The following is a 14295-nucleotide window of genomic DNA, read 5'->3' as shown; positions in this document are numbered from 1 at the left end:
CTACTAGCACACGCCCCCTCCTCTTATAACCTGGGTCGCTCCAAATGAGGGGTGAAAAAACATCTTACAGGCCGACACGACGAGGGCGACTGGTGCAGTTCATTTCCCCTGAGTGTACTGGTCGTCTTCGCGTTTGGACTACTTACAATGTTACATGTTACTTACAATATCTAAAACTTAGAAATATTTAGTGGTGGGGCTTTGTGCAGCCAGTCTCTGTAGGTAGCGCACACTCATCGCATATTCTATTGCTCAGAAGCAATACTTATTTATTACTGTTGTCCTCTGGTTCGGAAAGTGAACAAGCGTACAGGAAGAAGAGACATAAAATCCTAGTTCTCACGGTTAGTGTCGTATTGACGTACTAAGGGCTGGTTACTATTTCTTACACTACCGATGGGTACGAGCGGTAACCATCAGATATTAAAAAAATTAAAACTCATGTCAAAAAACATTGACAAATAAAGCATATTACTCAATACAAGATTTTATTAAAGATGAAAAAGCTTCTTCTCGGTAGAATCTATGTTCCGAACCGGCGGTAGCTTAATTTTAATTGAACACTGTAACATGTCGATTCAAAAGTGATATTATGAGCCTTCTCGAATAAAGAATATTTTGATTTTTAATTTTCCCAGTATATTTATTTTAAATAAAAAACAAATTAAATAAACATCTTTTATTATCTACGGATCTCACTGATATTAATAAATTTTACATTATCTAGAATTAAGAGAAACAAAAAGTTCACTTAGCGTAATATTCAACGACCCGGAATTATATTGTAAAAATTTAAAAATAAATTCACATTAAATATATAAACGTAAAGATTTTAAATTGAACGAACACGTTTCATCGATTCAATGACGTTGGACGAGGATTCGAATGGGTTCCGTTTAGTTAAATGATCTTTATAAACCAAATACAGAACTTTCTTTTTCTTTGTTGGTTCAAAAGTTTCTTGAATTCTGTCTTAATATAACCAAGTAATACTAAAAAGGCTAGATAAATATTGCCAGCGGAAAGTAGTTAAAGATGGTATATTTGGGAAATGAGGTTTACAGTTTTAGTATTATTGAGGTTTAGTATTTTTTGTATTTATGTATTTGCTATATTTATTGAGTTGTATTCGTTATTATTTCATAATGTAAGTTTTTACTGCACCACCATATTGCCGTCTTGCATACACATTATTCTTCTAACCCAAAGGTTGTCTGGAAGAAATGGCTTATAAGCCATAAGACCGCCTTTTGCTTGGCCAATTTCGTTTCAAAGAAAATATACTTTGTATCTTTATGTATATTTGGTGTGCAATAAAGAGTTAAATAAATAAATAAATACAGTTTTTACTGTAGGGCTGTCTGATGGGTAGTGGTCACCACCTACATTGGCACTGTAGGAAATATTAACAATTCGTTGTGTCACACCAATGCGTCACCAACTGTAAGAGCTAAGATATTATATCCCTAGTCCCTTGCGTCTCTGGTGCCAGTATTTGCTATGGTTAACTCAAAAATTTCCAAAAGTATAATTTTGGCACTAGTGTCTTTAGGTAATCTTCCCTTCAACGGACCATATTATGTATGTCCAGGTAGATGTCACCATCGCGATTTACTTTAGTTTACAATGTCGTTTCAATGCGGCTCGGTGAATACAGGTGTGATGGAAATTCAAGCGAAACACACGCAAAGTCAAACACACACAGATTTCATCACAATATTTTCCTTCACCGACAACCACCGTACATTATAAAGATAATGTGAGCACATGAAAATTCAATGGTGCTTGCTCGGACTTAAGTCTTTTTATTTTCCTCTTGTTTATGATTTACGTTTCCTAGTGACAGTTTGATCTTGATTTTTGACACTTTGATGTAAGTGCTATTACAGAAGGTAAAACATGTATTGAACGAATTTATGTTAAAATATTATAGATACATCCTGTATATACAATTTAGATTTTTTAGTGTCGGTATATTATAACGCTTACAGTAAAGTTAATGTTGAATATTATAACTTATTCGGGTTCCACTTATGCTGTTTCATAATTGTTTTTTCAAATGAATTGGCAAATGGACCACCACATGATAAGTGGTCACCACCGACCATAGATATTTGCGCATAAGAAACATGAACGATCCCTTACATCACCACTATCCCACCAACTTTGTGAACCGTAATGGAATGCCTATCAATTGTAACTGTATTACACGTTATTTTAACGAAATATGTCGCGTATCCTCGACAAATAAACAAGCCGGTTTTACAAATGATAAGAATAAAGTAAGCATCAATCTTTACATTACATAAAGGTTAGATTATTCACGGAAGTCTGATCGCACCTTAAATTTTTTGTGGTATAGTTTTTATTAAAAATAGAGCAATGGAACATCATAAAATATTACCAATATCATTGGCATTTTGATTTTTTGTATTCCCTACTTAGGTGTCATTATCATTATTATAAAATTATAATGGTAATCAATGATAATATTTCAATGTTTTTGGTCACGATTTTGCGAGTTAGTCGAGTTGTTAAAATAATTGTTCATTCCTTTTTTTTATGTTATAATAGGCGAGCGAGCAATGATCCAACTACTGGTAAGTAGTCACAAAAACATTGGTGTCAATGTTTTTAGCAAGCAATTTTAACCATCCTTAAATCGGCAATGCTTCAGCAACCTTAGGAATTAAGATAGAAGTTATGTTCCTCCCTGCATTTAAACTCATTCACCCCTCAAACAGGAACACAACACTACGTATGGCTGCTTGGTGGAATATTTGATAAGCGGCTGATACGCAACTTCCTTGAATAAAAAAAATCGGTACTTCCAATGTTATAATTACGAATACTTAAGGTACAATAACCTCCTATTAAAGTTATGATGGATTTGCTCCAGGCTATTGTTTCTTGTTATTGTACTTTATGGTTTAAGCATAGTAATTGTTTGTTTAACTACTATATTAATGAGCGTTTACCAAAAAAATATTATTAAAGTTTGGTTAGCAAGAATCATCAATAATAATGAATCCATAAATAAAACACTGAAAAATTTTAATAATTTGTATTTATTTGTCTGTGGAGTATTTGTATTTTACAATTAGTTATTGTACACCAGTTTATCAAGTTTGAGTTATAAGTTACGAACAGTTGAAGTCAATATGTAGACTAAGTATTCTCCTTTTGAAATAGAGTTTGGACTTGTCCACCTTGGGCCAATGTGGGTTGGTACAAGAACATTTCTCTCTCATGATGTTATTTAAGCATATAAATTCCATTATGTTTCGGGGTTTAATCCGCGATCATCAATTTAATTTCATAAGCTCCACAATTTTCAGTCTCACAATGAAATTACATTTTAAACTTGAATAGGATTCTGATTGGATATTTTTTTGAATATCGAATCTGTTATTATATTTTTTTATATAAATTTCGAAGATAATTAAATTCTAAGCCTCGCTTGATTTTACCTTGCGTAGTAAATAATTCAATCGTGTGTCAGTAGAGTACTAATTCCTAAGCCATTGTTGCTCCCACGCTTATGTCAAGGATGCTGTGAATCATTTAGGAAGTTTGGGTTGTCTGTACATATTTCATTGTCAACTTGACTTCTAACATCGGCTTTATCAGTTTTTAAACCCGTAACAATAAAGGAGGAGGTTCTCAAAATGTTTGTGTATATAAATACATTTTGTTTTTTTTTTTCGAGTAAAATTTTTGTTTATTATTATTCATAATAATTATTTTTACAATTTTTAGAAATTATGATTAAATAAAAGATTTTTTAAGAGGTTATAAATATCGTTACATGAATATAGTTGTTTATCAAAATGTTTTTGAATTAGTATTGCTACGACATAAATTTTGGCATTCTTATTTTTAAGAGGCTCTGGTGGCTCTCTGGCTTAACATAAGTCTAACCTTATAAAATTATCTTAATTAATATAATCTTTACACACAATTCAGGCAGTCACTTAAAAATTTATAAATCTTAAAATAAATACATTTATACATTAAATAAGAACTCGAAGAATATTAAAATTTGATACTTTTTATTTCTTAATAAATTAGGCTGTAAGTTCAGTATTGTTTGCCTATTGTAAATTAAAAAACAAAAACATCATGTTACTTGTCCTCAACATTTTTTATTTACAGACAACACAGGCGTTTTAATTATGCATTCATATTCATAAACAAAGCTCCGTAAGAACAGAATAGATATTATGTTATTATGTTCTCAATGTCAGATGTAGCAGAGAAAGGAGGAAGGATCAAAAAAAGATGATTATAATCTTTTAGTATCATATCTTATCTATTTAGGAAAGCCGCATTCATAGATCTGTTTGTGACAGATTATGGAGATCGCTAAAACGACTCGATTTGAAATCCATATCGAGTTCAGCGAGACTTGTTATTAATATTCAAGCTATAATAGTACACTATCTGTATGGTATTTTATAAATACTTTCAAATTAAACAATTGTAAGTCCTTATTTATATTTCCAAACAGTGTTTATAAACATAATAAAATAAAGACTTTGTAATGGTGTAGCTGTATGTTACGTCCCTTGTGCCTGCAGTCATATGAGCTCACTCACCCTTCCAATCAGAATACAACGGTGCTAAGTATTACTGTTTAGCGGTAGACAATCCAATGAGTGGGTTGGTAGGTAAACAATGTGTGTGCAAACGCACAATGCCCTACCACTAAGTATTAACCCTTCAAATTATTTGATGGCTGTTTTTATTTTGATATCTGTTTTTATTATTATCAGACGTGACGAACATACTCCGCAAACACTTTCTTGTGGGTGCAATATTTCGGAAGATAAAAATAAGGTTTTTTTAGGTGAAACGTCGTTAGACGCCCACGTGTGCTCTCGTTTCCTCACCTGGATCTCGACTTGGCCGTTACTCCACGGTACGTCAAGGCCACTAAGACACAATTGCACCTACATAAGCAAAGCTGCTGCTTTAACGTATTTGTATAATATATTTAGCAATTTTAACATTTAGATGAATGGTATTTGAATAAATTTGGGCGCGTCTCTGTTTTTTTTTTATCTGAACGGGTTTATCTCTGACCTATAATAATTTCATAATAGTTATAGTTTCGTACAATATATAATTGCAAATACGTTTGCATAACTTCAATAGCAATGTTGAATTCATATGGAAAAAAGAGTATCTAATGAATTAATAATAAAGCTCTCTCTGAATTTTATACATTTTGAACTGGTGATAGCTTTACGTTAAATTAAATCAAATAAGATAAAAATCCTATCTTCAATATAGAAGCATTATAGTTAAATGATTGTCAAATGAACAACTACCTTCGTTTCGGAAAAGATAATTGCCGAGCACGTGATAAATTAAAAACACAAATTGAGCTTGACACTTGTCTGGATTTCAACTCGCAATCATCTTTGAAGATCTACTCATCCAACCACTCTACCATCTGAGTATAAATAAATCGAAATAAAATATGTTCTTTTTTAAATTTCATATCGTTAAAAAGACTAATATAATCAATGGATTCGTATCTTCTATCCACAATAATAATTAGAATTTTGACATATAGCATTAATTTAATCACAGTGCCGTTTTTTTAAAATAAATTCCAATAGCAATATATCATATTTTCAAGAGATTGAATCATCTAATCAAACGAATGGGTATGGTGGGTGCATTTATGCATTACCTGCTAACACGCAAATCATCCTCCCATATCTTAAAGGACAGATAGACAGACAAATCGAATTAACTTTACGTTTTAATGTCTATGAATAATTCATAGCGCTGATATTGATTACGCTGCTAAATAATAATCGCGCTGCGGAAATGCCTTTAACCGACTTAGATATAGAATAAGGTAATGATTTTCGTGTTTGCTATTTATTTATTGAAATAGTTATACAATAAACAATTTAAATTAAAAACTTTTATAGGTAATATTCGAAGTGATACGTCTCTAAAGGTGTAAACAACCTTGAAAAATATAAACTATATAAAACGAAATTATATAATAATTGAAGTTAAGATATAACGAAGGTAAAAAATACTTTACTAAAAAATTTAAAAGTAAATTTAAAAAAAAATACATACTTTTTGGTACGAGTTCGAGATTGTAGTTTGATACAAGAGCCAAGATTGCTCAGACAGGACACGAGTATTACATAAAAAAAAATCCTTTGGAACCTAGGTAGAAGAAAGGATTATTCAAAGTTCAGCTCTTAAGGGACTATGAAATTTTTATGGAAATTCATTATTTCTGATGTTAGAAATATGAAGTTTTATTTTAAACAAGGTTACCTATAGTGTGCCGTGACTGAGGTAAAATTAGGGATATTGGCGTTACATGACGGTTATGTGTTAACAATGAATATTTTTTTTTATGTCAGTCATGTTATGAATTCAAAATTTGAATTCAAACGTGTTTAGAATACATTCCATTGTGTACCATTTATTATATCCATACGGAATATCGAGATAACTGCATAAAAAAGAACGCAGGGATGCTCCTGATTTTTAATCAGAATACGTTAAATTTAGAAGAGAAGTTCTTGTACCAGAATTTATAATTCGTTCAATCGATATCGGTTATAATGATTTTGATGTACCTACCCATAACATATTGAGACTAGCGAGATACCCAATTTTTTTTTTTTATCATGTTTGAAGTAGTGCTGTTGGCCCTACTGGCCTTTACAGCGTCACCGGACGTTGGAACGAGTGCAAGACTGAGCCTTGAAATTGAACCCTTTCGAGCTCGAGAGTGACGTTCGTCCTGAGGGTGTCTCCTATGAGATCGCACCTCGGATCAGAACGTCGTCGGTGGGTGAGATGCCCAAGATATTATGTATGAATTAATAGTAGCGCAAACAAAGTGTACTTTCTATTCTCACGCACCTGATACGAATTGAAAGAGTTTAAGCAAAAGTGCAATGGCACTATAAGGTAAATGGGCCTGGGAGTGTCGGTGCAAACTTTCACGCTCCGTTCTATCCGGGATTTGAACTCAAGAACTCTGTGACTTTATAAGCTAGCCGATAGACTGACGAGGCCTTCAATATAAATGAAGCAATAACTATATAAACATTTTTTTTATTATTTCTCAAGGGAACCCTAAATATATAATCTAATATTGTCTAGATTTCTATTAAACCTATGAACCCAGTAATTACAGACTCGACATCTATTCTTAAATGTGTACGTAATCAAATCATAAGAATGAACTTCATTATACACAAAGACGGAGTTTGTTTGAAGTAAATTATTGTTGTCAGTCAACTTGAATTACTCCTATTATGTTCAGTTGATATTAGCATATATTACCCAACTATGGATAGCGGCAAGCACAGATTATAACAATTTATCTTTTGCATTTATGACATAATATTACTTGTGATTAACATATGAAATTCAGTAATAAATAATAAAATCATATTACACTAAGATATAATCAAAATAAACTTCTTAGTTCTTAAAGTAACTATGATTTACCAAGTTTCGAAAAATTTAGCCCTTAGTTTGAGTATTCCACATAACGAACATTATGAGCAAAATGATTTGCGCAATTATAAGCAATGTGTGCAAAATACAAAACGCAGATCAGTAACGATACATTTTCAATAGCTTGGTTTGCACGATCTAAATTTTGGATCGTTGAAGTGACCGATAGTGCATAACATCGCTTGGAATAAGCATTCGTTTTTACGTTTGACTGCGCAAAACAGACTGGATAGAACTATAAGCCGGCCTGTATTTTAATTAAATAAATTTGAATAGTTGGTGAATACTAAAACAATATTGGATATCGATATTTATTCCACATTAAATAAACGATACTACAATAAATATTTGCAACAGAACTATTTCAACTTGTAAGTTTTGTAACAACTATTAAATTTGACGCGAAGATCGTTCGAAAACATGTGAGTTATTATCTCTAGCAGAGATGTTCTCAAAACACAAAGACTCGATGTTGGCTCGATCACAAAACTGTAACTATTTTACTGTGACGGGATATTTTGGGATATTAAACTATAATATTCATTGTTATAATAATATTTTTGCACAATCAATTCAATTTCCGAGAATTTCACCTGCAAACGATATTAAGAATAATTATTTCCAAATTATATAATATATCGTCATATATGGTTCTAGCTATTAACATAATTTCCGGATATGAGATGCTTTAATTGTAGAATACTAGTTCCACATTTTATCAGACTCAAACTTTTAGATATTTTGCCATCATCACGATTTATTCCAAATGGCTCAAAAATTTACACAAATATTATACCAAAAAAATATGCTGCGTGTAATACTAAAATTACAGAAATTGTAAAATCATTAGGTAAGATTTTAGTAAAATAACTCATATTGTTTTAATGATTCAAGAAGTCAATAAGTGTAGGTAGAACCTTGTGCTCCGGTACCAGGGACATAACATCTAAGCCCCCAATGTTAGTGGCGCATTGTATTTCATTACAGCGATATTTTGTGACCACTTACCATCAGGTGGCCCATTAGCTCGAACGCTTCAAAATATATCGTGGCTATATATAAATATACTTTTGATTAAGATAATTGATTATAATATTGTAGATAGATGCGCGCGTTAGTTGTTGAAGGAGGAAGCCTGATGTAGATCAACTTTAAATAATAAATACAACTTATTCACAGTTATTTTATTTTTATAACATCAACACACTTAATCACTAGCATAATAATTCATATTTTACAACAATATGAGTAACCATTAATAATCCTTATCAATTCATTATAATTATTAAGTATATTTAAAAAAACGTTACACCATAATAAATAATATTCTTCTATATAACTAAAAATAAATGTTTGTATGTTGTGCATTGTTAAAAAAAAATATCCGATTGCGATGAAACTTTAGTATGTTGTTCTGAGTACGGCTGAGAAAAACTGGCCAATACCGAAGGTTTTTTGGAACGAAGTTATTTTAGCCGGCTTATAGTTTAGCGACCTGGCATAAATCTTCTCTCGAAATCGAATCGAAAAAGCGTTACGACCCCTCTTGGTGACCTTCCCTCGCTTTCTTGTGTACGCTTTTATATAATATTATTTAAACTAATTTTTATTTTCTGTCATACATTACATAAATTTCTGTTTTACATATTCTTCAACATTGTTAATCTATTTCGTTGCCTCGATATATTTGTTTGACTTTCAATATAAACTAGGTAGACCTCCATTTTAAACGTACAAACCCGGGACTAATTAAACTGAACCGCTAAATCTTCAGTAATGTGTGGTGGTACGGAACCCTCAGTGCGCACGTCGCCCTTTTTTGTTTTATGGCATTGGTTGGCGGACGAGCATATGGACCTGATGGTAAGTGGTCACCACCGCCCATAGACAAAGGCTCTGTAAGAAATATTAACCATTCCTTACATCACCTATGCGCCACCAACCTTGGGAACTAAGATGTTATGTCCCTTGTGCCTGTGATTACACTGGCTCACTCACTCTTCTAACCGGAACACAAAAATACAGAGTACTGTTATTTTGCGGTAGAATATCTGATGAGTGGGTGGTACCTACCCATACGGGCTTGCACAAAGCCCTACCCCCAGTGGTAGCACTTAACCGTTTTTTTTAAACATTATAAAGAATAAAATAAAATAAATAATATATTTCAATGAATTAACGTTTAACATAAAGGTGCTCAACGCTAAGTTGTACGGTATGATTAATTTGAGTTCCAACCGTTAGCGTTTGTTATACTAATAGCACGTACTGTGTAATGTCTTGGAGATCACAGTTGGTGGCGTTAACACGCTAAAAATGATTTTATACTCATAGGAGTGTTAGTGTCTATGATCAAAAGTGCCCACTTAGTCACGTGCCTATTTGTTCATACAGCATTGATTTTCTTCCACAATCGAGATTTATAAAGCACTTTGCGTTCTTTTCTTTACCTATAATCAATACATGAACTTACTTGAAAACCATAGATAATTATTGATTATATTTTCAGTCTAATACTTCAAAATATTTTTGCCGGTTGTTCTCGGTGGCTTCATTTAATTACTAATGTAACATGATTATTAAAAGGCGCTTTTATAAGCTTACCTTACGAGCTGGATGGAGATGGTCTCCTGCGACGTGGCATGTCACGGACAAGTGAAAGAGGCCACGGAAAGATAGAGTGACAGGACCTACATTGAACCCCGCTTAAAACGTCACCTGAAGTAGGAGATTCTCTGTATCCCGTGGTACCCTCTAACTCGGGACTAAAACTGTTGGGACTTTACGACAGCAAACGCAAGTGATCTCGTAATGACCCTTTTAGAGACGAAGTGAGTACCATTTATTTTTTACTGGATATTCCAGTGTGTTGGGGCGTGCCAACAAGAGGAAACGGGTAAGAGCGTTATTAAGTCGTTAATAGCACTTCTCATCTGCTCTTAAAGTGAACGAACTAAACAAGCCAAGAATTAAATTCAAAACTCATATGAGCAGTAGTCCAAATAAGTGAATAATTAATTACCTTTATAGCAAACGAAGTGCGACAAAACTTGAGTTGCGAATTAAGATTTCACTCTCTCTTGATTAATTATATAACGTTTTTTTTATCACATATGGCATACCAGTTTAGTTAAAGCTAGAAGCATACTATGAGCAATGCTAATATTTTTGTCATTTATACAGAACACGACAAGAGCAACTGTCACAAGATAAAACGGCCAAGCCGCAAGCGAAAACTTCATTAATAATTAATTAACATTCAATGTGGATTTACTACACGGTATAAATATTTTAGCATGAATGTGTGAATCTTAAGTATGTCTGTCTTCAGCATTACCAACGCTGTTAATAAATATTAATAATAAAAATGTTGAAGTACACAATAAAAATATAATGATGATGATCTACTGATCGATTTCGGTTACGGGCCCTACTTAGGAAATTATAACCGTTTGCGTAGAATAATATTATATTTTAGTATGTCTGTGATAGTCTCTCTCTGTCTCTCTTACTCTCACGCGTGTCCATGCGTGTGTGCGTGCGTGGGTTTTTGCGTGTGAGTGCGTGCATTCGTGCCTTTGTGTCAATGTATGTTTGCTTTCTTGTGAGCACGCGCGTGTTTGCGTGTGTGGGGGTGTGTATTTGTAAATGTGTGTGTTATGACGTGTATATGATACAACAGCTTCATTGCATACGACAATCCGATACAACAGTTTCACGTATATTTCGAGAATTCCTTGATAGAAAAACCATTTCCATTTTATTTCCCTTGGATAGACCCGTAATGGAAACCTAGGACCTTTGAATCAGCTGCATTTTATACGGCTACTAGGCAATGAGGCAAAATTATGAGTAGCGAACCAAAACTGTCAACATAAGATTCATTTTACAAGACAATTGTTATTATAATTATCTTATTTATTTGGGTTATTTGTAGTCATAAATACTTTACCCTCGATACCAAGCAAGCTGATGAAACAACATCGAAGTAATTCACCTAATATAGCAGACTATAGTATAGTAACGCTTTCATAAGTACGATATCCTTATCACATAGTTACATTGTTCAAATAATTTCGAAATGTTTGACGATTTGAAACATTGTTTTATGACAGAAGATGTTCCTTAAAGTTAATTGTGGTAATAAAAACTTTTAATTTGTACTATTGAAGAATATATAAATTTTAAAATATATAATGGGAGACTAGGCTAAAGGAAAATACAGACAGATTCAACCAGTTGAATAATATTCCAAATGTTTAATGATTTTTGTAGTATTGTCTTACGACAGAATATTCTCAAGTTAATGTTTTTTTTTTTTTATGACATAAATGGGACGAGCAAAAAGGCCAGATGATGGTATCACCACCGACTGTAGACAGTGGGCGTGGTGACCATAGTTGGACTATTTAATACAAATAAAGGAAAACAATTAACAGTTAATTCAATTATACTTGATATGGTAAAATATTTACATAACAAAACGTATTTTGTTGATTAAAAACGAATACTAAACTTGACCGTTCATTTTCCTTCTTGATACAATTATTTCAAACCTGTGGAAGCTTAACATTTAAATGCTTCCGAAAAGTTTGTAAAATGTTGGTATAATTTAGCATATTATTAAGTATATTAAAACTGTATGTGTGTCTATACTCAGATATATAAAAAAAAAATTGACATTAATATTCTTTGTTTTTTTTTGTTTGGTACAGTTTAAAATACTTTTTTTTTAAATCCAGTTTTATATAATTGGATTATCTATTAATTATATTATTAGATTTACTCCATCTTTTAATGTAACGGTAGAATCTTTGTTGGCTTATGTAAGACGTTTTTGGTATCAAATATTTCCCGAAAATAAAGTAACTAAATAACAAATGGTCTCTAGAGCCTTCAAAATATAGTGTATTTAGGTTTCTCACAATAGATATGTGATTTGACTTATTTATATAGTTATATACAATTGAACGTCGAAGAACTACTTATTGTATACGAGGAGATCGTGAAGGGGTTGTTGCAAAATAAGCAATTTTAACTTGGTGTTGCGAACTGTCTGCCGTCATTTAATAATAATTTATGATGCGTATAATTCAAATTAACGTAAAGTATAATAAGGCAAATATTCTCATTTGAAATTAAATTCATATTTTTTTTAATTGTTGCTTCTACAATGCAAGAGATATACTAGTATTCGATTGATAAATTATAATTTACTTGCAATCCAGCCTGAGTAGGTACCACCTATTATAACGTTTTCTACCGCTAAGAGGCAATACTTAGTGTGCAATGTCTATGGGTATGTTATGACCGCTTACCATCTGGAGGCCCATTTGTACTTCCACGTACCAATAGAAAAAAATATATCTTTACGTTGCTAATTATATAGTCAACTCACTAATTAAAACTGTTTTGTTTTTGTATGTTTATTAACAATTAATTCTTTAAATATATACGAAAATGTTTTTATTATTCTATATGAAAATTTAATATAACATTTTAATGCGTGTTATTTAAATTGTCGTTATAAATAAGCCTTAATTCGTAGTTGACTGTACGCAAGCTCAGCCTCCTTGTAATATAATATTCAGTATAGAGGTCTATTATAAGAGAAAATTTATTAATTCGTGATCGCATATCAAATAAATATACCAAGGATTTCATATAAATAAAATATATAATTAATAGCTGTTCGCAATTATAATTGTAATGACAATTATATAATTTATAAAATTTGTTTTTTTTTTTATTTTTTTTTATTTTAGAGTAATCTTTATATATTTCCAGCCTACATTATTTATTAATAAAGTATCTTATTAAGTTCAAATACATTAAAAAATTAAATAATAACATACTTAATAGTAAGTAGTAATAGTTAATAAATTGTAGTTTCAGACTGAGGGCTGGCACTGAGAAATTCTCGACGGAAAGCAAAAAACCTCTAACGGTCAGACCCGGAGTTTGAACCCAAAACCTCGAGAAACCTCGAATCTATGAACGTATAGCTTGCCACAAGACCAACGAGGCAGTCGGTAATAATATACAAAAAGTCATACAAGATAATAAAACATATTTATTAACGATGTTTTAAGTCAAAGTGCAATTTAAAAAGTAATTGTACACAAGGTTATGACATTTAACTTGAGATGGACGCTGATCTAGTTATAATAAAATGGTCCAAACCACAAGCGGAGCGGATTTATGTAGCACTGTTCAATAAAAACAGTTCCGGTTTAAATTTTTAGAAAGGTTAAAAAAGTAGCTTACGTATATATGTGGTCCACGAATATGATACCAGTACATAAGTAACAATAGAGTAATGTAACTGTCAATGTGGTTTTTGCCCACAGCTGGGCATAAATATTGGGCTATCCTATTATAGATAAATTATTGGAACATAACAAATCATACTTCATAATATCATCCAAAGCATAAAGCTTTCCTAGCTAATGTTTTTCTTTAATATACCAATATATAAATATTTGCATAAAAACTTTTAACACTATTAAAAAAAAAAAACTCCCATGTTTCCTTAATAATAAAGAATACCCAAAATAAATTTTCAACATCGACTTATAATTGAAAATATTTTAATTTAACGATAGAGTTAATAAAAATATAAAACAAACTTCAAACAATGCGAAAACGCTCGATTAAATGGAACACTATAAAAAGTATAAACGACGTCTTTGAAATTCTCAATAAAATCTTATTACAAATATTCATGACTCATAAAGCTTAACACATTTTTAAAGATTTAAATATAATAAAGTATTCGTTATT

Source organism: Vanessa tameamea, chromosome 18, assembly GCF_037043105.1.
Source record: "Vanessa tameamea isolate UH-Manoa-2023 chromosome 18, ilVanTame1 primary haplotype, whole genome shotgun sequence".
Taxonomy (NCBI): Eukaryota; Metazoa; Arthropoda; class Insecta; order Lepidoptera; family Nymphalidae; genus Vanessa; species Vanessa tameamea.
The sequence above is the reverse complement of the archived record's forward strand: the minus strand, read 5'-3'. Positions refer to the sequence as shown.